The sequence below is a fragment of the Phascolarctos cinereus genome, unplaced genomic scaffold (assembly GCF_003287225.1).
Source record: "Phascolarctos cinereus isolate Bilbo 61053 unplaced genomic scaffold, phaCin_HiC Scaffold_115;HRSCAF=666, whole genome shotgun sequence".
Classification (NCBI taxonomy): Eukaryota; Metazoa; Chordata; class Mammalia; order Diprotodontia; family Phascolarctidae; genus Phascolarctos; species Phascolarctos cinereus.
In genome coordinates, this window is record NW_027555333.1 from 21,898 (window position 1) to 49,838 (window position 27,941).

Below are 27,941 nucleotides of genomic sequence, written 5' to 3' on the forward strand. Positions count from 1 at the left end.
CTTATCACTGTAATTATGTCAATTATCATATCTAATTCATATATTCCCTTATAGTATAATTTGATATGTGGTATGGGGTGTTGATCTCCATCAAATTCCTGCCAACCTGCTTTCCACTTTTGCCATCTGTTTTTTTAAATCAACTACAGACAGTTCTTGCTTTGCCTAAGTGGACCATTGGGCAAACCTCTAAGTAGAACGATTTTGAGGTAATGTGAATTTTCCCATAGGCTTGGTTACAAGGGATGGAGGGAGGCAGGAAGGGGGTCATGTGCCTGTGAGGGGAGGGGGCCAAGAGACAGTCCAAGGACACGTGGGGGGGCCAAAGACAGAGAAGCAAGAGCAGGAAGAGGATCAGGCGGGTATAGGGGCCACCCACATGATGACCTGGCCGGAACTGAGAGGAAAAAGAAGCAGGGAACAGAAACATGAAGGCTGGACATGGCCACACATCGAAGAGGGCAGTGACAGATGGACAGAAGGAAAAACATACAATACCTGAGTGTGGATGGACAGAAGACAGACATGTGGATGCCAGACATGTGGATAAATGGTCAGAGCAGCTAAAAGTCTCTCTCAGTACTGGAGGTCTCAAGCCAAGCCCTGATCCTGAGGCTGCAGAGGTGGAAGGAATCACTCTGCACATCCAAAACTCCTTTCTTTCCCCTTCCCACCTCTCCATGAATACCCTTTAGATTCTTGACTACATTTAAAAAGTTTTATTGATGTTTACTGTATCTTACATCATGGTATCCCATGTATCCCTCCCTCTTCTTCTCCTCCTCCCTGAGAGCCATGCCATGTGACAAATGCTATTTTTTGTTTTAGGAGGGAAAAGCAGTCAACACAACTAAATAGTACACCGAGGAAAAGATAATTGTGGCGGGAGACACTCACTCTGGGAACATTCCACTTACTACAGGTTTGCTCTCTGTGGAAGCACATCTAGCCTCAGAATACTTAGCAGACGAGACATTTGGGGCTGAAGACACAGACTCTGAGAACATTCTACTTACTACAGTCTTGCTTTCTGGGGAAAAACATCTACCCTCAGAACACTAGGAGGAAAAGTTACCTGTGGCAGGAGATTTCTCTCTGAGAAGATCCCAGTATAAGAAAGAAACTGGGGAGCCTCTCTGAGCAAAGAAACCAACCTTTAAGAGAAGCATAGGTGGGGTCTATAGTCTACCCAGTGTGGTCTGAGACCCCACCTTTGTTTCTCTTAATAAAGGATGGTTTCTTTTCCCAGAGAGGCTTTCCAGTCTCTTTCTTACACTGGGTAGTACATGCTTACATTTTGTGGAAACACATCTACCCTCAGAACACTCAGAGGAAAAGATACTTGTGGCAGGAGACATTCTCTCTGGGAACATTCCAGTTACTACAGCCTTGCTCTCTGTGGAAGCACATCTACCATCAGAACACTCAATGGACAAAGATACGTAAAGATGGAGACACACACTCTGAGAACGCTCAGAGGAAAAGATACCTGTGGCAGGAGAAACTCTGCCTGGAAATGTTCCAGTGTAAGAAAGAGACTGGAATGCCTCTCTGGGTGAAGAAACCAACCTGTAAGAGAAGCGTAGGTGGGGTCTATAGTCTGCCCAGTGCAGTCTGAGACCCCACCTTTGTTTCTCCTGATACAGGTTGGTTTCTTTGCCCAGATTGGCTTTCCAGTCTCTTTCTTACACCGGGTACTACAGGCTTGCTCTCTGTGGAAACACATCTACCCTCAGAACACTCAGAGGAAAAGATGCCTGTGGCAGGAGACACTCTGCCTGGAAATGTTCCAGTGTAAGAAAGAGACTGGAATGCCTCTCTGGGCAAAGAAACCAACCTGTAAGAGAAGCATAGGTGGGGTCTATAGTCTGCCCAGTGCAGTCTGAGACCCCACCTTTGTTTCTCCTGATACAGGTTGGTTTCTTTGCCCAGATTGGCTTTCCAGTCTCTTTCTTACCGGGTACTACAGGCTTGCTCTCTGTGGAAACACATCTACCCTCAGAACACTCAGAGGAAAAGATGCCTGTGGCAGGAGACACTCTGCCTGGAAATGTTCCAGTGTAAGAAAGAGACTGGAATGCCTCTCTGGGCAAAGAAACCAACCTGTAAGAGAAGCATAGGTGGGGTCTATAGTCTGCCCAGTGCAGTCTGAGACCCCACCTTTGTTTCTCCTGATACAGGTTGGTTTCTTTGCCCAGATTGGCTTTCCAGTCTCTTTCTTACACTGGATACTACAGGCTTGCTCTCTGTGGAAACACATCTACCCTCAGAACAATCAGTGGACAAGATACTTATGAGTGGAGATATACGTTCTAAGAACATTCCAGCTACTTCAGGCTTGCTCTCTATAAAAAGCATCAAAGAGAAAAAAATGGATATTTAATGCAATAGAAGGCTTTGAATCATTCCTGATAAAAAGACCACAGCTGAAGACAAAATGTGACTTTCAAATACAAGACTCAAAAGAAGCAATAAAAGGTAAAATACTAAAGAGAAATCACAAGTGACTCAATAAAGTTAAACTGTGTGCTTCTCTATAAGGGAAGAGGATACATATATCTTTTAAGAATTTTATCATTATTAGAGCAGGTAGAAGTATTCTACATAGAAAGAAGGTTTGGGAGTGAGCCTCTTCAGTTGGGATGATGTAAAATAAATGGATAGGTGAGAAATGTGGATGCCCTGGGAGAAGGCAGAAGGGAGGGAAAGAATGGGGGAAATGATCTCACCTAAAATAGGTGTGCAAGGAAGAGCTTTTATCTTGCAGTAGGAAATGGAAGGAGGAGTGGCCAGCATTTGAACCTCAATCACATCTAAATTGGTTCAAAAGTGGAAAATATCTGTGTCTATATTAATACTTGTATCTATATATACTTACTCAGTTGGTCATAAAAATCTATCTTACCCTCCAGGTAAGCAAGAGAATAAGAAAAGTAAAAGAAAAAGTGGTGATAAAAGGGTGGGCTGAAAAAAGAATACAGTGGTCATATGTGAAACAGAAATTAGAGGAGAGACAGGATGAAAAAAGAGAGAGAAGGAGAAACAGAAGAAAATAGGGTGGAGGAAAATATGTAGTTAGTCATCCTAACTGTGTGGATGGGATGAACTCACTCATAAAATGGAAGCAGGTAGCAAAATGGATTAAAAACCAGTATCCAAACGTATGTTTTGTTTTTTACAAGAAATTTACTTGAAACAAAGAGAGAATGACAGAGTTGAAATAGGGAGCTGGAGCAGAAACTGTTATACTTCAGCTGAAGTAAAAAATGGAGGGCTAGCAATCATGATTTCAGACAAAGCAAAAAAGCACAAATAGCCCTATTAAAAGGGGTAAAACAGGGAAACTACCTCTTGTTCAAAGGAATGAGAGACAATGAAGTAATATCAAGAGTAAACGTATGTTTAGGAATGGCATAGAATTCAGTTTCTTAAAGGAAGAGTTAAATGAATTACAGGAAGAAATATACAGGAAAACTGTATTAGTGAGGCACATCAACTTTTCCCTGAGAGCTAGATAGACCTAACCATAAAATGAATAAGAAGGTAAGAAGAGTAATAGAATTTTAGAAAACTTAGATATGAAAGATCTCTGGAGGAAACTGAATGGGAATAGAAAGGAGGGCAGAAAGATGGTATTTTATGTAAATTCACATGATGCGAATTGGACTTTATGTAAGGAATTCAATAAGAAATCTGCATTCCAAGAAAACCCCTATGTAAACTTTACCATTCTGTACTGGGATCTCTTTCTGCTCCTGCCTCTGAAGTTGGTGCTCTGTGGCCTCCTACCACCACAATCCCCCTTCCACAAAAAAAGAGCTAAAAACAAAGTCCTACAAATGAAAGCAAAAGAACAGACCTTCAGAGAGACAGCCATCACCACTGCTGGATCAGGGCTGGGCTTGAAACCTCTAGTGCTGAGAAAGTAGATGTTGATTTCAGTCTGCCCACCTGCCCAAGAGTTTGGTCTCTGTGTTTTGTTATTTTGTCCATCCACATTGGGGTACCGTGTGGCCTGTCCTCTCTTAAATGTTTCCATGTGCGGCCCTCATGTGTCTGCCTGCCAGCGTGTTCTTCCTTTCGGTTCCAGCCAGGCCCTCATGTGGCTGGCCGCACCAGCCATGTGTTCCTCCTCCTGCTTATGCTTCTCTGTGCCCAGCCCCCACATATCCTGGAACCATGTGCCGACTCCTCCTCCACAGGGGTGCAGTCCTCTTCCTAACTCCCTCCTGCCCTTTTCCACTTCTGTGCGTAAATTCATATTACACAAAAGGTCCACTTATGTTGTTGTTGTTGTTGTTGTTATTGTTTAGTATTACTATTTTATTTTTGTTTTGTTTTTGTTTTTTTTTTAGGCAATTGGGGTTAAGTGACTTGCCCAGGGTCACACAGCTAGTAAGTGTCAAGTGTTTGGTCTGAGGCCAGATTTGAACTTAGGTCCTCCTGACTTCAGGGCCTGTGCTCTATCCACTGTGCCACCTAGCTGCCCCTTACTATTTTATTTTTCCTCTATTACATATAAAAACAATTTTAACATTCATTTTAAAAATTTTGAGTTTGAAATTCTCTCCTTCCCTCTCAACCCAAACTTCCCCATTGAACAGGCAAGCTATATAGATTATACATATTTAGTCATGTAAAACATATTTCTGTACTACTCATGTTGTTAAAGAAAATGTAGAGAAAAAAACCTCAAGAAAAATAAAGTTAAAAAAGACTGCTTTCATCTGTATTCAGACACCATCATTTCTTTCTCTGGGAATGGATGGCATTTTTCTTCATAAAGTCCTTCAGAGTTGTCTTGGATCTTTATATTGCTGAAAACAGTTAAGTTCGTCATAGCTGATCATCTTATAATATAGCTGTTACTGTGTACCATGTTCTCCTGGTACTATTCATCTTACTTCCCATTAATTCATGTAAATCTTTCTAGGATTTTCCGAGCCTACCCTGATCATTATTTCTTATAGCATTCCATCACAATTATATACCACAACTTAATGAACCATTTCACAATTGATGCTCATCCCCTGAATTTCCATTTCTTTACCACCAGAAAAAGCTGCTATAAATATTTTTGTATGTATATGTCCATTTCCTTTATTTAATGTCTTTTGGGATAAAGATCTAGTAGCAGTGTTGTTAGGTCAAAGGGTATGCATGGTTTTATAGCCCTTTGGACATAGTTTCAAATTGCTCTACAGAAAGGTTGAATCCATTCACACCTCCACCAACAGTCTATTAATGTCTCAAATTTCCCCCATCCCACCAGCATTTGTTATTTTCCTTTTCTGTTTTATTAACCAATCTAATATGTGTGAGGCTGTACCTTACAATTTTTTAATTTGCCTTGCAACAATCAACAGCAATTTAGAGCATTTTTTTTCATATGGTTATAGATAGCTTTGATTACTTCATCTGAAAACTGACTGGTCATATCTTTTGATCATTTATCTGGTGAGGAACGGCTCTTATTTCTATAAATTTGTCTCACTTTTCTATATAATTGAGAAATGAGGCCTTCATCAGAGGAAGTTGGCTTCAAGAATTTTTTTTTACCAGTTATGTTTGCTAACTGTATTTCTCTCTGTCCTATTTTCCTCCTTGTTTATTCTATTCTCTCTGTCCTTTCACTGTGTCCCTCATTAAAAGTGGTTTGCTTCTGACTACCACCTTCCTCAATCTGTCCTTCCTTCTATCACCCTGCTTTTCTGTAGGGTAAGATAGATTTCTGGACCCATTGTGTGTGTATGTTGTTCCCTCTTTGAGGCAATTCTGAGAGTAAGGTACAAGTGTTCCCCACCACCTCCCCTCTCTTCCCCTCAACCCCAAAAGCTCTTTCTTGCCTGTTTTATGTTAGACAATTTATCCCATTCTGTCTCTTCCTTTCCCTTTCTCCCAGTGCACTCCTCTTTCTCCTGCCTTAATTTTATTTTTTAGATACCCTCACTTCATATTCAACTCACACCTCTGCCTTCTATTTATACTCCTTCTAACTAATGATGAGAAATTTCTTATGAGTTTCAAGTATCATCTTGCAATGCTGGGAGGTAACCCATTTAACCTTATCAAGTCCCTTATGATTTCCCTTTCCTGTTTACCTATTTGTGCTTCTCTCCAGTCTTGTATTTGAAAGTCAAATTTTCTGTTCAGCTCTAGTCTTTTTTAAATCAAATATTTTATTGATAATCTAATATAGAAAAATAGTACAATTCCAAAGATTTCTTTAGCTACCTTTGACATTATAATAAATTTGAAAGAGTAAAATGTCATAATTTTTCTTTTTTAATTTAGTATTTTCCTTTTTCCCAGTTCCACGTAAAAACAATTTTCAGCATTCCTTTTTAAGACCTTGAATTCCATTTTCTGTCCTTTTGACCCTCCCTACGTGGTCCTGAGGGTCATACAGAGGCATTGCTAGGTGTAGATGAGGAAGAACGCAAGAGTCCCAGGGAATGGAAGGGGCGGCACCAGGTAGTTGCTCAATTTCTTTCCTTCTCCAGGCAGCCAGCAGGGGGAATGTTCCCTGACCGCCCCCACCCCCAAGGCTGTCAATATGTTGAGAAGGAGGCCTAGGTGCTGTAGGAGCCCTGGCCAAGTTAGAAAAATAAGAAAGTCAGTGTATTTTCGGAAATGAATCTTTCATCCAGTACATATTGGTTGATGCTTGGTGGCAGTTAGACCCTTGCTTGTGCCCACTGTGCCAGCAGCCACTGTATATCATAGCCAAAGGATTTCTGAAACTGGAGTCTGTAACCTTGCTGAGGAGAAGAAAATGAGCCCAGTTATCCAGGAGCATAATTATGTTGCTGTGAACAGGAAGTTTTCAGGTGCTGAACTCAGAAGGAATGCTAATTAGTGGTACAAACTAGCAAGAAGTCAAGTACACTGCATTGACATTTATGAATGAGCAAGAAGAGTGTCCTCCAGGAACCTCAATGTGACATTTTAACTTCAAATGTGATTTAAGGGTGCACATGTACACCTAGGTCTCTAGAGAGGTACTAAAAACATCTGGCATTCCAGTTAAAAAGACAAGAGGAAGAAGGAAAATTTCTCATGACATTAGGAGTAGTGCTGTGTGAAGGAGTCAGGTCGCTTTCCTTTCACAGTCCTTATTGATGGTTATTTCATCAAATTCCTAACCAACTCTCACTTGCCTGGAAATCTCGGTGTCTTTGTGATTGTCTGATGGTTCTTTTCTTGTCATCTATGATGTAAAGTATCTAACGAAGAGATGCAAACACCTCAAAATCCCTATCTATACCAAAATCTTTTGGCAAACATATCTACCTGTTGTTATTTAGATAACTCACTCTCCTCTCATTTCCAAATTAACACACACAGTTTATAACTTGTTGCTCTGTTTTATGTCAGTGCCTTCCAGTATGCAAGAATTTTTGATATGTGAGATTGTAGACCATCAGTTTGGCACTTAGAAAGCAACTCAGCTGTACTCTTTTAAGTTTGGGGTTTTCTTGCTTTTCACCTGAAAATGGATCATGTCCCAGGTCTACTCAGCTTTCCTTTGTCCTGTCCAATGGAATGGAGTGTGTTCATTTGCCACAAATTGTTGACTAGGCAAAGCTAACCCAAAAGGAAAAGATAAACTGCTGAAGAGTTTAGCCTAGAAGAACTCCTGTTCCTGGTATTTTGTCTTCCAAATACATCCAATGTCTGTCACCTTTGAATTGGTGGACCTAGTGTATTGGGGACTGACTAAATGTTTCAAACAGCTTTATTCTCTTCAGCAAACTATCAAGTCCAGGAACTTGCTGGCTTTGACTGGCTTAGTAAAATCTGTCAAGGAATTGACATCCAGGGGGCATGAGCCTGCAGTCCCATGACAGTATCTTTCCCTTGATCCACTTCTCCTTGTCTCCTACTCCCTCTTATGTGGTCTTATATTTTTATACTGTGTGATTGATTTGATGATTCTGCAAGTCACCTTCATTAGGGTAAAGTCCAAAGAGAAAGAGTCAGCTTAGATCTATTTTATACCAAATTAAATAACAAGAAATTACATTATGCTTTTGCTAGTTCCATCAAAAAAGATTGATTGGGAGATTTATTATAAAGCCATACAAGGTTTAAAAAAATGAAGCGTGAATAAGTCCAAATAAGGATAGAAATGCTTTTTCATTGTGTGCATGTGTATTTATTTGCTATCCAATTTCTATGTCACCCTTCCTAATTGAAGAAAAATTACATGCTAAGAATTATAGCATTTTCTAAATGTGATTGCAAAAATAGACATTTCTCAGCACTACATGAATCTTTTACAAAACTAACTATGCATGAGAGCACAGATGTATTGAAAATGATGGTAAAAAGACAAAAGTATTTATTTCATCCTTTAAAAAACCATAACACCATAAAAATAGTCATTGGTTCCAGGACCACTAACATTAAACACAGATCTAAATGGAACCTTAACAACAAAGTCCTAAAGAAGGAGGAGGTCAAATTAGATATTATAGAAACAACAAATAATGAAGTTAAAGAAAATGATAATTGATCAATTAATAAACATTTGTTAAACATCTACAGTGTATAAGTACTATGAATACAAAACGAGAAGAGACAATCCCTGCCCTGAAGGAACTTAACAATCTTTTTTTGTTGGGGAAGGGGAGGAATCGAAGCCTTACTTTAAAAGTTTTTTTTTAATGTTTTGGTTTTTTTTCTCCAATTAAATATCAGACATTTTAAAACACTTTTTACATTTTGAATTCCAAATTCTATCCCTCCTACTTCACCCTCCCCTCCCCTCTCCCTGAGACAATAAACAATCTGATATAGGTTATTGTGGTGTCCCAAGTGGGGAAAAGCCATGAAATATAGTAATAAGTGAAAAGCCATAAAACTTAAACTCGGTGAAAGGTAGCAGCCCAAAGATGGTGACCCGTTAAAAAAAATCATAACTTAGATACTGCATTATCACTTAGACAATGAGTCATAACTTAAGATACTATGACTGATGAAAGCCATAACAAGATTATCATTATCCATATGTGACTGCTACATGATCAGTACACAAACTTATGTTTGGCATAACATTGGCTTAATGCCCAAGCCCATTACTAAGCAGAAAACCAAAAGTATCCACTAATCAGAACAGATGCACTCTCTAGCTCCTCCTCCCTTTGTCTGCTTTCTGTAATTACCATGGGGATTTTGGAAGTCTTTTTCAGGGATCCATTGAATGGTCTGGCCACTGCCCCAGACTGAAGATTGCCCCTGTCTTGTAACTATTTCTAATTATTGATTAAACTATGACCTATAATCAATCTGGATATCATTGGCATCTTCCTTTGGTATCAAAAGGAACATCTCATGGTTATGGGGCAGGTACAGGGTTCCCCAGCCAGAGGAATTCCTGTTAACAATTGTCTTGTTAATTAAACCCCTAGAAGTTAGAAAAAAAAATTCTTTCTCTCCCTCTACATTCCTGAACTGTGGCCAAGTTCTGGTGTGTAAAGTGACAGACAAGAAAAAAGAGGAGGAGGGACCTTTTTGCCCAGAATGACAAATTTATTAAGAGAGGTGAGTTTATGGATTGTGTCTGTGAAAGTTTTAAGGTGAAGAGAGGGAAGAGGCTGTACTTTGGAACAGAACTGGCACTTAACCCTTTCCTGGCTCACAAAAAGGGGAAACATTTGTGTGAACTGGGAAACAACCAAAAGTTAATTGTTTGGAATGTCTAGCTAGAATTTAGGGAGTGTTAGAAACTAAAGTTAAGTACTGGTCAATTTTAAAATAACTTTTTAAATTGGTATGTTAAAATCGGAAATATGACTATAAATTACATGAGACTCCTATTCATTTTAAGGAATCATATAAAGCTGTGAGTAAATTGATAAGTTATGGGTTCCTTCTGAGATTGTAGAACTGAGATTTGAACTAAATTAAAGCATGCTCTTAAGTGTAATAATTGGGGTAGATCAAAACTTAATATCAGATTGCCACTTTTACCATCTTTGGCAGTGGATATCCTGGAAATAGTGGACCCCATAATATGAAATCATTGGAATAAGTAGCATTTGTATAAAATATATAATGCTACAGTCAGTCTTAAAATCATAACCCAAGATTCTGTGTAATACCATTTGGAACATAAATCTAGGTAACTGAATTCATTCTGGTCACATTTTAAGTGAAAAATTGTCTCTCCTAATTTTTAAGATAAGTCAGAATATATTATATGATTTCACACTAAGACAAATTGGGAAAATACATAGATCTCAAATTTGTTGACTGGGTGACCTTAAGCAAGTTACCTCAGTTTACTTCACATGAGTGTAAAGTGCCTAACAAATGCCTGGCAGAGAGAAGGCATTAGAAATGTTAACTAATTATTATTAGTTCCTTAATTAGATGTGACCAGTATACAATGCCAATGGTGAGGAGATACCCGATTTTCTGTATAAGGTAATTTGGAAATGCATGCAACAGGATGGAAGTCACCTGATTGGTAATGGGTTTGTTTTAAGTTTCAAATACATAATAATGCTTCAGATTGGTAAACTTTTGTGTCAGGTATGTCAAGCAACTTTTCATAATTTGGATGTTGCAAAAGTATCAACTGAAAGAAACCGAAAGTGGAAAAAGTGTTTAAAACCAGTTATGTTATTTTATTAGCCCTGCTAACCACTGTCTTGTAATGTTTTCTAACTGCCATTTGAAGAACTGAATATTTCTACCTTTTCCTGTAGTTAAGAAGAAGTTACAGGTAAAACGATTTGGCTATCACTTATAAAGGTTGTAGATTGTTAGCTAAGTTGTGGTTATTGTTTTAATATTAAAACCCAAAGCTGGTCATTGATTACTATGTGTGGAAAGGAGGGGATGAGGAGAAACCTTTATTCAGATTGTTTCAGCCCATTCAAAGCCGTCCTCCTTGGGGTATGTGAGTGTGCAGCAGGGTTAGTCTTTTCCATCTTGGAGGTGGTGGTGTTGTATCGAAGAGCACAGCCCACAGCAACTCTAAGGGTAGATGGGTTGGATGCCCTGACTCCCTTCCCTTAGGAAGATGGCCAGGGTTTCCTCAATGTAGGGCTATAAAGGGTGACTAGAGGCTCCATGTGCCAGTTACCATATACTGGGGTCCAAAAAATAAACCATGTCTGCTGTGGTAGATAGCAGTGCAGAATGCATAATGCTATATGGGAACCCTGAAAGACATCCTGGCAAGTGGGTAGCCATAGAAGGATATGGGAGAAATTTAGTCAATGCAAAACAAACTAAATTAAGATAGAAAATAGGGGAGTATGCCAGAGTAGGTGGAAGTCTGGAAGAAAAATATATCATGGGATAGGGAGGCAGGGGTGTCAGGATCAGCCCCTTCTCTGAGGTCCTTCTCAATTCCTCTTAATTTGTAAACTTGCCAGGTTCCTGGAAATCATCTGTGTGAGCAAGGTCATCAGCCCTGGGAAAAGAGCTGGTTATGGAATTCCTAAAGAATGAACTTGGCTTGCTGAGGATTTGAAAGTTTATATATGGTATAAAAATGATTTCTAATGATTGGTTTTTACAACAGGATAAATTTAAATTTGAGACAAAAAGAAAACAAGTGAAAGATAGAGTAAAATCTCTTATGCATTTGAGTCTTGGTAAAGTTTTATTTTTTATTGCAACTCCATGACAGTAAAAATAATTGTATCTAGCCATAATTAGTGAAACTTGGCATTTGAGGTCAAAACTCTTGGGACTGTACCTGATTTTATTTTGAGGTTTGAATTTAACTATAGTTGTCTGATGAATCATTGAGTTTGTAATCCACTGTTCAAGAGAAATGCCACAAGCTACTTAGAGGGAATACGATCCTGAACTATTACAGGTAGAAGTCTGCATCTGGTAAAAAGTCTGAGAGGACCACCTTGGCATCAACCTAAGGTTACATCCTCCTGGTTAGTTTCTTCATTGTGTTCCTTTGAACAGGAATGTTTCCCACCTGACTATTCCTGAATGTGGTGGTGAGGTAGAATTATTACTACATGGTTGGTTGTTAAACTGTGACTCTTGCCTGAAACCAACCACAGCTAAGGATGCTTTATCTTGTCATATATGTGCCCTTAGGGTTAAGCCTGAAGGATTATTTTGATGCTGTTATAATCATGTCTTTGCTTTTTCCTTTCGTAGCAAATTCCCATAATCAGAGCAAGTGGTAAGTAAAAGAGAGGAGCACAATACAAGTATGTGAGACCTTGCTGTTTTCAATCTGAATGTGTAGTCATTCCATATCCCAAATAACTAGGTAAATTAATACTCAGGCTTTGTCATATGCCTGCCTGCATAGTCATGTGAAATATTAAGTCCCTGAAATAACCCATTCTTTCTGAATAATTAGGCAAAGATAAAAAAAAGATAAAAAAGTTTGTGAAATGAAGATATGAATTTATTAATTTGTGGGATGGAAATTAGAGGCATTTTCAGTTTGGTTTGGGGAGGAGAATTTCAGTGCAATCAATTTTCTGAAAGGGATGTAACCTTTTTTTGTGTTACATTATTGGAAGTTAGTTTCATTCAAGATTATTACTAATGTGGTACAAACACATTTTATTATAAACAACTTATTAATATGTACTGTTTTAGAATTAAGTATCCTCCCAAGTCTTTAATTTTAATTGGAGTAAAGTCAGCTTTTTATAAGTAAGATTCATTTGTGTAACTATTGGACTCAGGAATGGAAAGCTTCTTCCTGCAAAAATGTTGTTACTTATATTTTCATGTATAGGATTGAATCCTCAATAGCATCTGATCCTCCTAAAGGAATTGGAATCACTGTGGAAACTTTTAAGAAAGTAACAAAATCAGGCAGTCCTGTATGTCAAATGTAAATGATTCTAATGGGGCATGTAAAACCTAACTTTTCTGAAGCTTCAAGCAAACTCTGAGTTCCTGCTTTGATGCTCCCTTGTTAAGACAAGAATTCTTAGATTTCAACTAGTTTTTACAATATGAACTTATTATTGGAGAAGTAAAATTTGGGAAACCATACTAACTTGTATTGAGATCTGTTTTGTCAAAGATTTTAGCAGGAACATCTAAGGAGTCTACATAAGCAACTTGGAAACAGAAAAACAATTCTACTGAAGAGTTGCCCCTGAGGACAAGACAGTTTTCAGACTGTCCCAAGAAAAGATGTTCCAGAGACCATACAACTACATGGAACATCTGGATTCCAAGATGAAATTAATTAATTAAATGGACATTGGGAGTGGGTTGATGATCATCATAATACACTCCTCTCCTTGAGATATAGGGGGAAATTGAGAAAACCAAATTATTCTGACCCCATTTTGTAATTGATTCTATTCTCTGTCACCCCCAATATATTGTAAAACTGTCCAAGCCGTGTTTATCTCTGAACGTAGTTCAGAAAGTCAGCCTCCCACTAATCCTCAAATGCCATTGGTTCTTCTTTCACCTCCCCAGGGCTGGGATGGAATAAAATTATAACACTTTTGGTAATTTTCTTCTTGGTGATGTTGTTTTCCTATCTGTGGTTACATTGCTTGTGTGGTTTATGCTTACAAATGGGACCATCCTGACTGTACCACAAGAAGGCCCTCGACACCCTAGTATAGAGCCACACCAGGGACCTTGTGGAAGACATTTGGAAAGAATGTGTGGGAGGCTTTTCAGAGGTGGATTGTGCAGTCCCAATTGGGAAAAGGCTATAAAAACTTGAACTCTGTGAAAGGTGGAAGCCCGAACATAGTGCCTTATTAAAAAATCATTACTTAGAGTCATAACTTAAAATATTATGGCTGATGAAAGCCATAATGAGAATATCATGACCCATATGTGCCCAGTATATGATCAATACACAAACTTGTATTTGGGCATAACTTGGCTTAATGCCTAAGCCCTTTATTAAGCAGAAAACCAAAAATATCTGCCAATCAGAAGCGATGCACTCTCTAGCTCATACTTCCTTTGTCTGTTTTCTGTAATTACCATGAGGATTTTGGGAGTCTTTTGTGGGGATCCACTGAACTGTCTGGCCACCATCCCAAACTGAAAATTACCTTGTTTTGTAAATATTCCTAATGAATGATTAAATTACTACCTATAATCAGTCTGGAGATCCTTTGCCTATTCCTTTGGTATCGAAAAGAATAACCCACACTTATGGGGGAGGAATAGGGTTCCCCAGCTATGGGAATTCCCTACCTGACAGTTATACATGTGTAATCCATGTAGAACATTTCCATATTTCTCAATTTGAGGCAATGCCCATTCAATGATTAAGGGTAGGTAAGAAATTAGGCAGAGGAATGGTCTCCATTAAGTAGTCAAAAAAAATCAGTCTGGGAGGGGAAGACCCTCAGGGTTTCTGGCCAAAACAGACCAATTGCTATTTACATTCACTCTGAGCCAATCAAGACCCAAACAATGATCCAGTGGCCCTTGGCCTGGGACCTACTGTTGTCCAATCAATGCCATGGTCTCCCTCCCACTGCATCCAGGGTAATCTCCAGTTGTTCTGAGATATATATATATATATCTTGCCATTAGAGCCAAATGGTTCTGGAGGAGAAGGTGAGGCTGGTGACTTTGCACAGCCCTCTCAGCCCTCCCTCATTTAAATCCAATTCACTTGCATGTCATGGCATCACCTCCCTGATGTCATGGTCCTCTTTGAGAATGGAGGATAAATAACAACAAAATGTCCATATGTTTCATTTTGTGGAAGAAAATTCAAACCCCCACCCATCCAAAAGAAAATGAAATATGGTATGCTTTGGTCTGTGTTCAGATGCTATCAGTTCATTCTCTGGAGACAGATAGCACTTTTTCAGCATGAGTACTTTGGAACAGTCTTGGGTTATTGTGTTGCTGAGAATAGCTAAATCATTCACAGTTGTTCATCATAGGATATTGCTGCTTCTGTGTACAAAGTCCTCTTGGTTCTACACAATTCACTTTGCATTGTGAGTTCATTTCAGTCTTTCCAGGCTTTTCTGAAATCACGCTGCTTGTCATTTCTTATAACACAATAATATTTCATTGCATTCATATGCCACTTGTTCAACCATTCTCCAACTGATGGGTAGAAATGTCCACTTCTTATCCACCACAAAAGGAACTACTGTAAATACGTTTGTACATATAGGTCCTTTAGCTTTTGTATTGATTGCTTTGGGGTACAGACCTAGCAGTGGTATTGCTGGATCAAAGGGTATGGACAGTTTTATTGCCCTTTGGGTGTAATTTCAAGTTACTCTCTAGAATAATTGGCTGATTTCACAACTCCATCAATAGTGCATTAGTGTCCCAGTTTTCCCACATCACCTCCAACACTTATCATTTTTATTTTCTGTCATATTAGCCAACCTGATAGGTATGAAGTGGTACCTCACAGTTGTTTTAATTTGCATTTCTCTAATCAATAATGATTTAAAACGTCTTTTTCCTATAACGATAGACAGTTTGAATTCTTCTTCTGAAAACTGCTTGTTTATATCTTTGACCATTTATCAATGGGGTAATGATTTGTATTCTTATAAATTTGATTCAGTTCTCTATATGAGAAATAAGGCCTTTCAGAGATCGTTTCCCCCCTCCAGGTTCCTGCTTTCCTTCTAATTTTGATTGCACTTGTTTTGTTTGTGCAAAACCTTTTAAATTTAATACAATAAAAATTATCCATCTTACATTTTGTAATGATCTCTGTCTCTTGATTGGTCCTAAATTCTTCCCTTCTCCATAGATTCCACAGGTATATTATTCCATGCTTCCCTAATTTGCTTTTGGTACCATCCTTTATGTCTAAATCATACACCCATTTTGACCTTATCTTGGTATAAAGCGTGAGAAACTACTATGTGTAGTTTCTGTCATTCTGTTTTCCAGTTTCCCTAGAAGTTTTTGTCCAATAGTGAATTTGTGTCCCAAAAGCTTGGATGTTTGGGTTTCTCAAAAACAAAATTACTGTGGTCATTTACTACAATATATTATGTACCTGATCTATTCCACTGAGCCACCACTCTATTTCCTAGCCAGTACAAAATTATTTTGATGACTACTTCTTTATAATACAATCTGACATCTAGTAAAGCTAGATCACCTTCCTTCAATTTTTTTCACTGATTCCCTTAATATTCTTGACCATTTGTTCTTCCAAATGAATGTTGCTATGATTTGTTTTCTAGCTCTAAAAAGTTTTTGATGGTTCTATTAGTCTAGCACTGAATAAGCAGAATTGTTTAGGTTGAATTATCATTTTTATTTTATTGGCTCAGCCTATTTATGAAACATGTGACTCTGAAGAATTTTATCACTATTAGAGCAATTAGAAGGAGTATACATAAATAGAGGGTCCAGGTGTGGGTTGACTATGTTGGGGTGAGAAATAAGACTGCATTGGGAGAAAAGGGAAGAGAGAGAGAGACTGGGGTAAATTATATCACAAAAAAGAGGTGCAAAAGAGCTAATACAGTGGAGGAGAAGATGGGGTTGGTGAGCAGCCTTAAACCTTTCATCATAATTGGCTCAAAGAGGGAATAACATACACACTCAATTGGATACAGAAATATATCTTACCCTTTAGGGAAGCAAAGAGTGGGGGACTGAAGAAAGAGAGGGCCAATTGGGGAAGGTAGTGGTCAGAAGTGAAATACTATGAGGAGGGACAGAATTAATGGTGAGAGAGAGAGAAAAGGATAAATGAGGAAAATAGGATGAAAGGAAATACATAGTTGTCGTAACTGTAAATGTGAATGAAATGAACTTAACCATAAAACTGAAGTGGATAGCAGAATGGCATAGCAGAAAAAACTAGAATCTTACAATGCACTGAACCACATCTGAACCACAGAGACACATATAGAGTAAAGGAAAGGGCTGGAGCCGGATCCATTATGTCTCAGCTGAAGTAAACAAAAAAAAGCAGCGGTAGCAATCATAATCTCAGACAAAACAACAGCAAAAAATAGATTTAATTAAAAGAGATAAGAAAGGAAACTCTATCTTGTTAAAGGACATCATAGACAATGAAATTATATCGATACTAAACATATATGAACCAAATGGTATAACATCACAAGTTTTAAAAGAGGAGTTAAATGAGTTACAGGAGGAAATAGACAATAAAACTATACTAGTGGGGGACCTCAACTTTCCCTTCTCAGAACTAGATAAATCTAACAACAACAACAAAAAAAAGAAGTGAACAGAATTTTAGAAATGTTGGATATGAGAGAACTCTGGAGAAAATTGAATGAGAATAGAAAAGAATATACCTTTTTCTCAGTGACACATTGTATTTTATCCACTGAGGCAAATAGCTGCCCCCAATAAGACTATCCCTTGCCCACATACATTACTGAGCTATTCACATTGTGAAAATAACCTCTGACCTTTAGGGCACTTTACCCATAGCAACAGGGTAGCTAAGTGGCTCAGTGAATACAACACTGGGCTTGGAATCAGGGAGACTCATCTTCATGGATTCAAACCCCCTGCCCAAACCCTCACTGCTACCTCTAGAAGCCAGAGCAGAGATGGAACAGCTGCCCTCTGAGAAACTGGTATACTAATGGGAGTGGGGGAAGGGAGAGTAGCTCTAACTCCCCTGGAGGTATTATTATCCCTCCTTTACAGGTGAGAAACCTGAGACAGAGAGCTTAGGTGTCAGAGATGGGCTTTGAACCCATGTTTCTTTAGTCTCCAAGTCTGTCATTCTGTCTGTTTAAGGACAATATCACTTTCCTTTTTCTTTTTGTAAATTGAAAAGGTTTTACATCAGTCATTTGCTGATATCTGCTCCCCCCCCAAGAATTGTCAAGTGTAACAAAGAAAAATAGCTAAGTGAAATGAACCAACAGAGTGGCCATAAATGAAATTGTATCCAGTATCTTGCACTTACAAGCCCAAGTTCTGTAGAAAGACTTGGGAAGATTATACTGTGTCATGATCAAATGTTAGGTATTGGTACAATTCACAGACTTATGGTGGGTACTACTTCTAACTATGTAAACCCGTCCAATGTCATAAATGGATTTATCAGTTGATGTGGCCAAAGAAATTCATTTCTTAGTGGACAGCCTTCTAGCTGTCCTTAGGTAGGCTGTCCAGAAAACCTTAGATCTACCGCTGGAAAAAACCTCAGAGGTTAGTTAGTCTATACCCTTAAATCTACAGATAAGGAAACTGAGGCCAGAAAGTGCAGGGCCATACAGGTACAAACCATCAGAGCCACTATATCACCCTACCTCCAGGGTGGACAGTGTCCTTTCCCCTGTATAATTCTGCCTCCCAGGGAGGCTATTGAGCCTAGTCTAGGGAACCCAGGGAGCATAAGAAGTTGCCTTCTCTCTAGATCTCCTCAAAGAAAGGGTAACACAGGGGTGGGGAACCTGTGGCCTCAAAGCCACACGTGCCCCTCTAGGTTCTTGGGTGTAGCCTTTTGACTAAGTTCAAATTTTACAGAATAAACCCTTTTATTAAGGGGATTTGTTCTGTGAAGTTTGGATTCAGTCAAAGAGTGATCCTAGTCACTAGGAGGAATTCTCTCAAAGCAGAGGAACAGGATCTCTTGGGAGGGACACCTGTCACTGGTGGTGCTGGCAGCGTTGCCTTCCTAGGAAACAGATTGGGTTCAGACCCACTTAGAACACACAGCCAGTCAGCAGCTTTATTCAGCAACTTAGGATAGGGAAATGAAGCTTGTCGTTCAGGGGGAAACAAAGACAGGAAGAATCATTCAAGGGAAAAAAGAGATGGATTTGGAATGCAGCTGGCAGGACTTACTGTAACACAAGATCCCCTCTTTCAGGGCAAGAGAAAAGAAGAAGTGAATCAATAGTTTTATACTGGGAAGGAAGTCTCTTTACACAAAACCGCAGGGTCACTTGTCCAAGGACAACCAATAGGTGTTACAGCAATGGATGAAACCATCGGCTTCACTGTGTCCTTGCATAGGATGATTTCTTTTATTTCTCCTTCGATAGCAGTTGGGGAATCTTCTAACATTAGGCCACCAGGTGTTTGAGGGATGGGCCCATTTCCATACTAAACAAGAATTGTGTTTCCTACATTCCCAGTAGAGGACTTTGAGCTACTCTGTGAGCAATTGTGCTGAAAACATGGCAAATATAAGGTAGGCCTTATTTTTGCCTATGGAAAATGCATAAAGGACTAAGGATATTGCACGGTATCTGGAACACAGCTGGCTCTTAAAAAATGCTTGTTTGCGTCATGATCTGAAAAGGATGTATTTAATATTTCTGCCTTTCTGGATTGGATTATGAGGTTTTTATGCCCTTGTAAATGGTTAATGTTTGTGTATGTGCCATGTACTGCTGAGAAAAAAGTATATTCCCTTCTATCCCCATTCAATTTTCTCAAGAAGTTTATCATACCTAACTTTTCTAATATCCTATTCACCTCCTTAACTTCTTTTCTTGTTTATTTTGTGGTTAGGTTGATCTAGTTCAGAGAGGGGGAGGTTGAGGTCCCCCACTAGTCTAGCTTTTCTGTCTATTTCTTCCTTTAACTCCCTGAACTTCTCCTCTAAGAATCTGGATGCTATACCATTCGGTACATATATGTTTAGCAATGATATTTCTTCATATGTAATAAAGTGCCATGGAAAGATAGACTAAAAATAATTGGAAACTAAATAATCTAATCCTAAAAAATACATATTTCTATGCATCTGTTTCTCTAAGATCATGATATCAGGGAGGTCATGCCACGACATGCAAGTGAATTGGATGTAAGTGAAGGATGGATGTGCAAAGTCACCAGCCTCACCTTCTCCTCCACAGCCATCAGGCTCTAGCACAAGATATATATCAGGCTGATGGGAGATGATCCTGGATGCAGTGGGAGGGAGACCTTGTCATTGATTAGCCAACAGTAGGTCCCAGGCCAAACCCCATTTGGTCATTGCTTGGATCCTGGTTGGCTGAGAGTGAATGTAAATAGCAATTGTTTCTGTTTGGGCCAGAAATCCTGAGGGAATTCTCCTCCCAGACTGATTTTTTTTAACCGAGTAATAGAGACCATTCTCTGTTTCACTTCTTACCTAGGATTAATCATTGAATGGGCATTGCCTCAGTCAAACTGAGACCTTGGATATATGGCAATATTTTACATGGGTTGCACATTTTTAATTGTAACATCAGGAGTTCACCTGGCTGGGGAACCCTCTACCTCCTCCATAACTGTGGAGTGTTCTTCTTGATACCAAAGGAATAGGCCAAGAAGCTCCAGGTTGATCATAGGTAGCAGTTTAATCAGTCATTAGCAGTAATAACTAAACAGAGCCAATCTTCAGTTTGGGACGGCAGGCAGACAGTTCAGCAGATCTCCACAAAACACCCCCAAATCCCGCTGGTAATTAGAGAAAACAAAGGAAGGATGAGTTAAGAGAGAGCATCACTTCTGATTGGTGGATATTTTTGATTTTCTGCTTAGTAATGGGCTTGGGAATTAAGCCAATGTTATGCCCAAATATAAGTTTCTGTATTGATCATGTACCAGTCACATATGGGTCATGATACTCTCACTATGGCTTTCCTCGGTCATAGTATTTTAAGTTATGACTCTAAGTTATGAGTTTTTAACAGGTCACCACGTTGGGGCTTTCTCCTTTCACAGAGTTCAAGTTTTTATGGCTTTTCCCCAATTGGGACCCCACAACCCACCCCTGAAAAGCCTCCCCTACACTCTTTCTGAATGTATTGCACAAGGTCCCTGAGGTAGCTCTATACTAGGGTGTTTAGGGCCTTTTTGAGTACAGTTGGGATGGTCCCATTTGTAAGCACAAACCACGGGAGCAGTATAAGCACAGACAGGAAAACAACATGACCAATGAGAAAACTGCCACAATTGTTACAATTTTATTCCATCCCACCCCTGGGGAAGTGAAGGAAGAACCAGTGGCATTTGGGGATCAATGGGAGAGCTGAGTTTCTGAACTAGGTTCAGAGACAAATACACATGGCTTGGGCAGTTTTACAGCGTATTAGGAGTGACAGAGGATTGAATCAATTACAAAATGGGATCAGAACAATTTGATTTCCTCAGTTTCCCCTTTTTCTCTAGGGGAGGCCTGTACAATGTTGATCACTAACCCACCCCAACATCCACTTAATTAACAAATTTCATCTTGGAATCCAGATATCCCATGTAGTTGTACGGTCTCTGGAACATCTTTTCTTGGGGCAATCTGGAAAATATCTTGTCCTCAGGGGCAACTCTTCAATGGAAATTGTTTTTCTGGTTCCAAGTGACTTCTAGAGAATCTTTAGATGTTCCTGCTAAAATCTTTTGCAGAACAGATCTCAATACAAGTTAGCATAGCCTCTCAAATTGTACTTCTCCAATAACTAGATCATATTGTAAAAACCAGTTGAAACCTTAAGCTCCATTCTTAACAAGGGAGCATGAGAGTAGGAACAGAGTTTGCCTGAAGCTTCAGAAAATTTAGGTTTTTACATGCCCCATTAGAATAATTTACATTTGATATAGAGGATTGTCTGATTTTGTTACTTTCTCAAAAGGTTCCACTCTGATTCCAATTCACTTAGGAGATCAAATGCTACTGAGGATTCAATCCCATATGTGAAAATATAACCAACAACATTCTTGCAGGCTTTCCACCCATGAGTTCAATAGTGACATAAGTGAATTTACTTATAAGAAGCTGACTTTACTCCAATTAAATGTAAAGACTTGGGAGGATACTTTTATAATAGTGCATATCAATAAATTTTTTATAGTACAATGTGGTTGTACCACATTAGAAATAACTTGAATGAAACCGACTTTTCCATTAATGTAACACAAAAAAGGGAGTTAAATCCCTTTAAGAAAACTGAATGCAGTAAAATTTTCTTCACCAAACCTAATAGAAGGTATTTCTGATTTTCACCCAACAAGTTAATAAATTCAAATCTTTCTTTCACAGGCTTTTTTTTTTTGTCTGTGCCTTATTACTCCCGTATCATTTAGACATGATAAGCTATTTCAGGGACTTCATCTTTCACATGACTATGCAGACAGGCAGATGACAAGCCCAAGTACTAATTTACCTTGTTGTTTGGGATATGGAATGACTGCACACTCAGATTGAAAACATTAAGATCTCACATACTTGTATTGTGCTCATATCATTTACTGACCCCTGGCTCTGAGTATAGGAATTTGATATAAAAGGAAAAAATCTGGGATGTGATCATAACAGCAACAAACTAGTCCTTCAGGCTTAAGTCTAAGGACCCATATATATCAGGATATAGTGTCCTTAGCTTTGTTTGATTTCAGGCAAGAGTCACAGTTTAATGACCAAATGTGCAGTAATAATTCCACCTCACCACCAGATGTGGGAATAGCCAGGTAGAAAGCATTCCTGTTCAAAGGAACACAATGAGGAAACTGAGCCAGGAGGATCCCACCTTAGATTGCTGACTAGGTTGTCCTCTTGACTTTTTCCCAGATGCAGATCTCTACCTGGTCAAGATCACATTTCCTCTGAGTAGCTTGCAGGATTTCTCACAACTGGCGGATTACTGACTGAATGATTCATCAGACAACTAAATTTAAATTCGAGCCTTAAAATAAAATCAGTTATCATCCCAAGAGCTTTGACTTCAAATGGCAAGTTTCACTAATCACAGCTTAGGGCTAGATAAAATTATTTTTGCTCTCATGGAGTTGCAGTATGAAAGAAAAACTTACCAGGACTCACATCCATAAGAGATTTCACGTAACTTCTTTCACTTGTTTTCCTTTTGTCTCAAATTTAAATTTGTCCTGGTGTAAAAACCAATGACTGGAAATCATTTCTGTATTATATATACTCTTGCAAATTCTCAACAAGACAAGTTTATCCTTTAGGAACTCCAATAACCCAAAGAAGCTCTTTTCCCAGGGCTGATGACCTTGCTTACACAGATGATTTCCAGGAAGCTGGTAAGTTTACAAAATAAGGGGAATTGACAGGGACCCCAGTGAAGGTGCCTGATGCCCCTGCCTGCCCACTCCATGATATATTCTTCCCCCAGACAGCCACATACCCTGGCCAGTCCACTATTTTCTGTATTAATTTAGTTTGTTTTGCACTGACTGAATATCTCCTGTATCCTTCTATGGCTACCCACTTGCCGGGATATCTTTCAGGGTTCCCATAGAGCATCATGCATTCTGCACCAGTATCTACCAGAGTCAACATGGTTTCTTTATTTTTGTGGACCCCAGTGTATGGTAACTGGCACATGGGGATTCTGATCACACTCTATAGCCCTATATCAGAGGCAATCTTAGCCGGCTTACTAAGGGAGAGGAGTCAGGGGTTTCCACCCCACCTCCTCTTAGAGCTGCGGTGGGCTGTGCTCTTTGACATCATGACGACCGCCAGCCCACAAGGAAGAATAGACTAACCCTACTGTACACCTTCATACCCCAAGGAGGACTGCTCTGAATGGGCAGAACCAATCCAGATAAGGCTTTTACTTCATCCCCTCCTTTATACACACAGTAATCAATGACCAGTTTTATGCTTTCACATTAAAACAAAAACCCAAAAAAACTTAGTTAAAAACCACACCCTTTATAAGTGATAGCCATATTGTTTTAGCTATAACTTCCTCTTAATTAGAGGCAAAAGTGGAAATATCCAGTTCTGCAAATGGCAGCTAGAAAACATTATAAGACAGGGTTAGCAGGGCTGAAAAAAATAACATAAGTGGTTTTAAACAATTTTTCCACTTTTACTTTCAGTTGTTACTTTCATAATATCAAACTTATGAAAAGTTGCTTGACATACCTGATACAAAAGTTTACCAATCTGACACATTATTATGTATTTGAAACTTGAAACAAACCTGCTACCAATCAGGTGACTTCAATCCTGTTGAATGTATTTCCAAATTATCTTATACAGAAAATCATGCATCTCATCATCATTGGCATTATATACTGGTCACATCTGATTAATGAACTAATAATAGTAGTTAACATTTATAGTGTCTGCTCTCTGCCAAGCATCATGCACTGAGAGAAAGGGAAAGGAAGAGGTAGAATGGGGTAAGTTATCTGACATAAATAGGCATGAAAGAGCTTTTACAGTGGAGGAGAAGAGAGAGGAGGTGGCAGGGAATACTTTCACCTTACTCTCATCAGAATTGCCTCAAAGGGTGAATAACACACACATGCACACACACACACACACACACACACACACACACACACACAAAATGGGTCCAGAAATCTATCTTGCCCTACAGAAATGCAGGATGGGAAAGGCAGAAGAGAAGGGGGAATGATAGAATGGAGGACAGATTGCACGAGGTGGTTGTCAGAAGCAAAACACTTTTTAAGGAGGAACATAGTGAAAGAAGAGAGAGAATAGAATAAACAAGGGGGAAACAGGATGGAGAGAAATACAGCTAGCAATCATAACTGGCAAAAGAAAAATTATTGTAGCCAAATTCCTCTGATGAAGGCCTCATTTCTCAAATATAGAGGGAATGAGTCAAATTTATACAAATAAGAGCCATTCCCCACCAGATAAATGATCAAAAGATATGACCGGTGACTTTTCAGATGAAGTAATCAAAGCTATCTATACCCATATGAAAAAAAAGTTATAAATCATTATGGATTGGAGAAATGCAAATTAAAACAATTCTGAGGTATTGGCTAATAGGGTAGAAAAGGAAAATGACACATGCTGGAGGAGATGTGGGAAAAATTAGAAATTAATGCACTACTGGTGGAGTTGTGAATGGAATCAAGCATTCTGTAGAACAATTTGGAACTATGCATACCCTTTAACGTAACAATACCACTACTAGGTCTGTATCCTAAAAGAAATTTTAAAAAAAGGAAACAGACCTATATGTACAAAACTATTGATAGCAGCTTTTTTCTTGTGGCAAAGAATTGGAAATTAATGGGATGTGCATCAACTAGGGAATGGTTGAATAAGTTGTGGTATATAATTGTGATGGAATGCTGTGACTCTAGAAGAAATGATAATCACGATGGTCTCACAAAATCCTAGGAAGATTTACATGAACTAATGGAATGTGAAGTGACTAGAACCATGAAAACCTGGTACACAGTTACAGCAATATTATGAGACGATCAGCTGTGAATGATAGCTATTTTCAGCAATATAAAGATTCTACACAACTCTGAAGGACTTGTGATTAAAAATGATAGCCATTCCCAGAGAAAGAAGTGATGGTGTCTGAAGAGAGATGAAAACAGACTTTTTAACTTTACTTTTCTAGAGGGTTTTTTTTTTTGGTCTATGTTTTCTTTTACAACACAACTAATAAAGAAATATGTTTTACATGACTAAACATTTATAAATTACATGAAATAGCTTGCCTGCTCAATGGGTAGGGGGGTGAGAGGCAGGAAGGGAGAGGATTTGGAACTCAACATTTCAAAATGAATGTTAAAAATTGTTTTTACATGTAATTTTGGAAAAGTAAATACTAAATAAACGCTAAATGATAACAAAAACAACATAAGCAGACCATTCCACAGATCCTTTATGTAATATGAATTTACCCCATGGATGTGGATAAGGGCAGAAGGGAGTTAGGAAGGGGACTGCACCCCGTTGAAGGAGGGACAAGGATGTGGTTCAAGGACAGGTGGAGGCTGGACACAGAGAAGCAAGAGCAAGAAGAGGAACACATCGCTAGTGGGGCCAGCCACATGAGGGCCTAGCTGCAGCTGAAAGGAAGAACACCCCGGCAGGCAGATACATGAGGGCCGCACGTGGAAACATTCAGGAGAGGACAGGCCACATGTGGAGGGGACCAGGGACAGACACACAGTAACCTTTGGATGGACAAAGTAGCAAAACACAGGCACCAAACTCTTAAGAGGGTGGGCAGACTAAAATGAAGGTCTGCTCTCTCAGCACTGGAGGTCTCAAGCCAGCTCCCAATCTCGTGGTGGGGTGGCCATCTCTCTGCAGGTCTGTTCTTCTGCTTTCAGTTGGAGGTTACTTTTTAGCTTTTCCTTTTGGGAAGGGGTGCTGGTGGTGTTAGGAGGCTACAGAGTTCCAACTTCAGGGGCAGGAGCAGAAAGAGATCCCAGTATAGTATGGTAAAGTTGACGGAGGTGTTATCTTGGAATACAGATTTCTTATAGAATTCCTTCCATAAACTCCAATTTGTATAACGTGAATTTACCTAAAGCCCCATCTGTCTGCACCCCTTTCTATTCCCATTCAGTTTTCTCCAGAGGTCTTCCATATCTAAGTTTTCTAAAATTCTATTACTCTTCTTAACTTCTTTCTTATTCATTTTATGATTGGGTTTCTCTAGCTCTCATTTGCGTTAAGAATTTGAACCCTATGCCATTTCCAAAATACATCTTTACTTGTGATATTATTTCACTGCCTGTCGTTCCTTTGAACAAGAGGCAGTTTCCCTGCTTAACCTTTTTAATAGGGCTATTTTTGCTTTTGCTTTGTCTGAGATAATGATTACTATCCCTCCATTTTTCACTTTAGTTGAAGTATTAGAGTTTCTGCTCCAACCCCCTTTTTCACTCTGTAGTTCTCTCTTTGTTTCAAGTGAGTTTCTTGTAAAACAAAGGAACAAACAAACGTATTTTTGGATGCTGGTTTCTAATCCATTTTGCTACCCCATTCCATTTTATACGTGAATTCATCCCATTCACACAGTTAAGATTACTAACTATGCATTTACCTCCATCCTATCATCTTCTGTCTCTCCTTCTCTCTTTCTTTTTATCCTGTCTGTTCTCTAATATCTCTTTTGCATAGGACAGCTCTATTTATTTATCACCCCACCCTGTTATCACCACTCTTTCTTTCTCTTTTCCCATTCTCTTTACTTACCTCTAGGGTAACATAGATTTTTATAACCAATTGAATGAGTATATATAGGGACAAACACAAATATAGATATAGATATTTCCCCCTGTTAAAGCAATTTAGATGCGACTGACATTCAAGCATTGGCTACCCCCTCCCAACCATTTTCCACTCCAGGGTAAAAGTTCTTTCTTGCACACCTATTTTCTGTGAGATTATTTCCCCCATTCTTTCTCTCTTTTCTGCCTTCTCCCAGGGCATACATATTTCTTACCTATCCATTTATCTTCCATCATCCCAACCTAAGGGGCTCACTCCCAAACTTCTTTCTATGTAGAATCCCTCCACCTGCTCTAATACTGATCGCATTCTTAGAAGATATGCGTATCCTCTTTCCTTATAGGAAAGTGCACAATTTAACCTCATTGAGTTGCTTACGAATTCTTTTTCATATTTACCTTTTAATGTTTCTTTAGAATCTTGTATTTCAAAGTCATATTTTCTCTTCAGCTCTGGTCTTTTCCTCTGAGTATTTTGATGGTAGATGTGTGTCCCCAGAAAGCAAACCTATAGTAACTAGAATGTTCTCAGAGAGTGTCTTCAGCCCCAAATGTCTTGTCTGCTGAGTGTTCTGATGCTAGATGTGCTTCCCCAGAGAGGAAGCCTGTAGTACCCAGTGTAAGAAAGAGACTGGACAGCCTCTCTGGGCAAAGAAACCAATCTTTATTAAGAGAAACAAAGGTGGGGTCTCAGCTTGCACTGGGCGGACTACAGTCCCCACCTAAGTTTCTCCTACAGACAGGTTTCTTTGCCCAGAGAGGCTTCCCAGCTTCTTTCTTACACTGGAATGTTCCCAAAGAGTTTTCTGCCACAAGTATCTTTTCCTCTGAGTCTTCTCAGAGCGTGGGTGTCTCCACCTATAAGTATTTCATCCACTGAGTATTCTGATGTTAGATGTGCTTCCACAGAGAGCAAGGCTGTAGTAACTGGAATGTTCCCCGAAAGACTGTCTCCTGCCACAAGTATCTTTTCCTCTGAGTCTTCTCAGAGCGTGGGTGTCTCCACCTATAAGTATTTCATCCACTGAGTATTCTGAGACTAGATGTGCTTCCACAGAGAG

General features: G+C 39.1%; 2 long non-coding RNA genes and 1 pseudogene across 2 annotated transcripts; 2 read left to right on the forward strand and 1 right to left on the reverse strand.

Annotated features, from left to right (window-relative positions):
* The first annotated feature begins 307 nt into the window (after positions 1 to 307).
* On the forward strand, positions 308 to 13,477 carry LOC144455006 (uncharacterized). Its single transcript, XR_013483683.1, has 2 exons — positions 308 to 2,478; positions 11,391 to 13,477. It is a non-coding gene; the product is annotated as an uncharacterized LOC144455006 (long non-coding RNA).
* LOC110204135 (CCR4-NOT transcription complex subunit 7 pseudogene) lies at positions 6,665 to 10,305 on the forward strand (annotated as a pseudogene).
* A 12,025-nt stretch (positions 13,478 to 25,502) lies between the features above and the next one.
* LOC144455071 (uncharacterized) lies at positions 25,503 to 27,935 on the reverse strand. Its single transcript, XR_013483804.1, has 2 exons — positions 27,280 to 27,935; positions 25,503 to 26,045 (listed from the first exon to the last, which is right to left on the reverse strand). It is a non-coding gene; the product is annotated as an uncharacterized LOC144455071 (long non-coding RNA).
* Between the last annotated feature and the right edge of the window lie 6 nt (positions 27,936 to 27,941).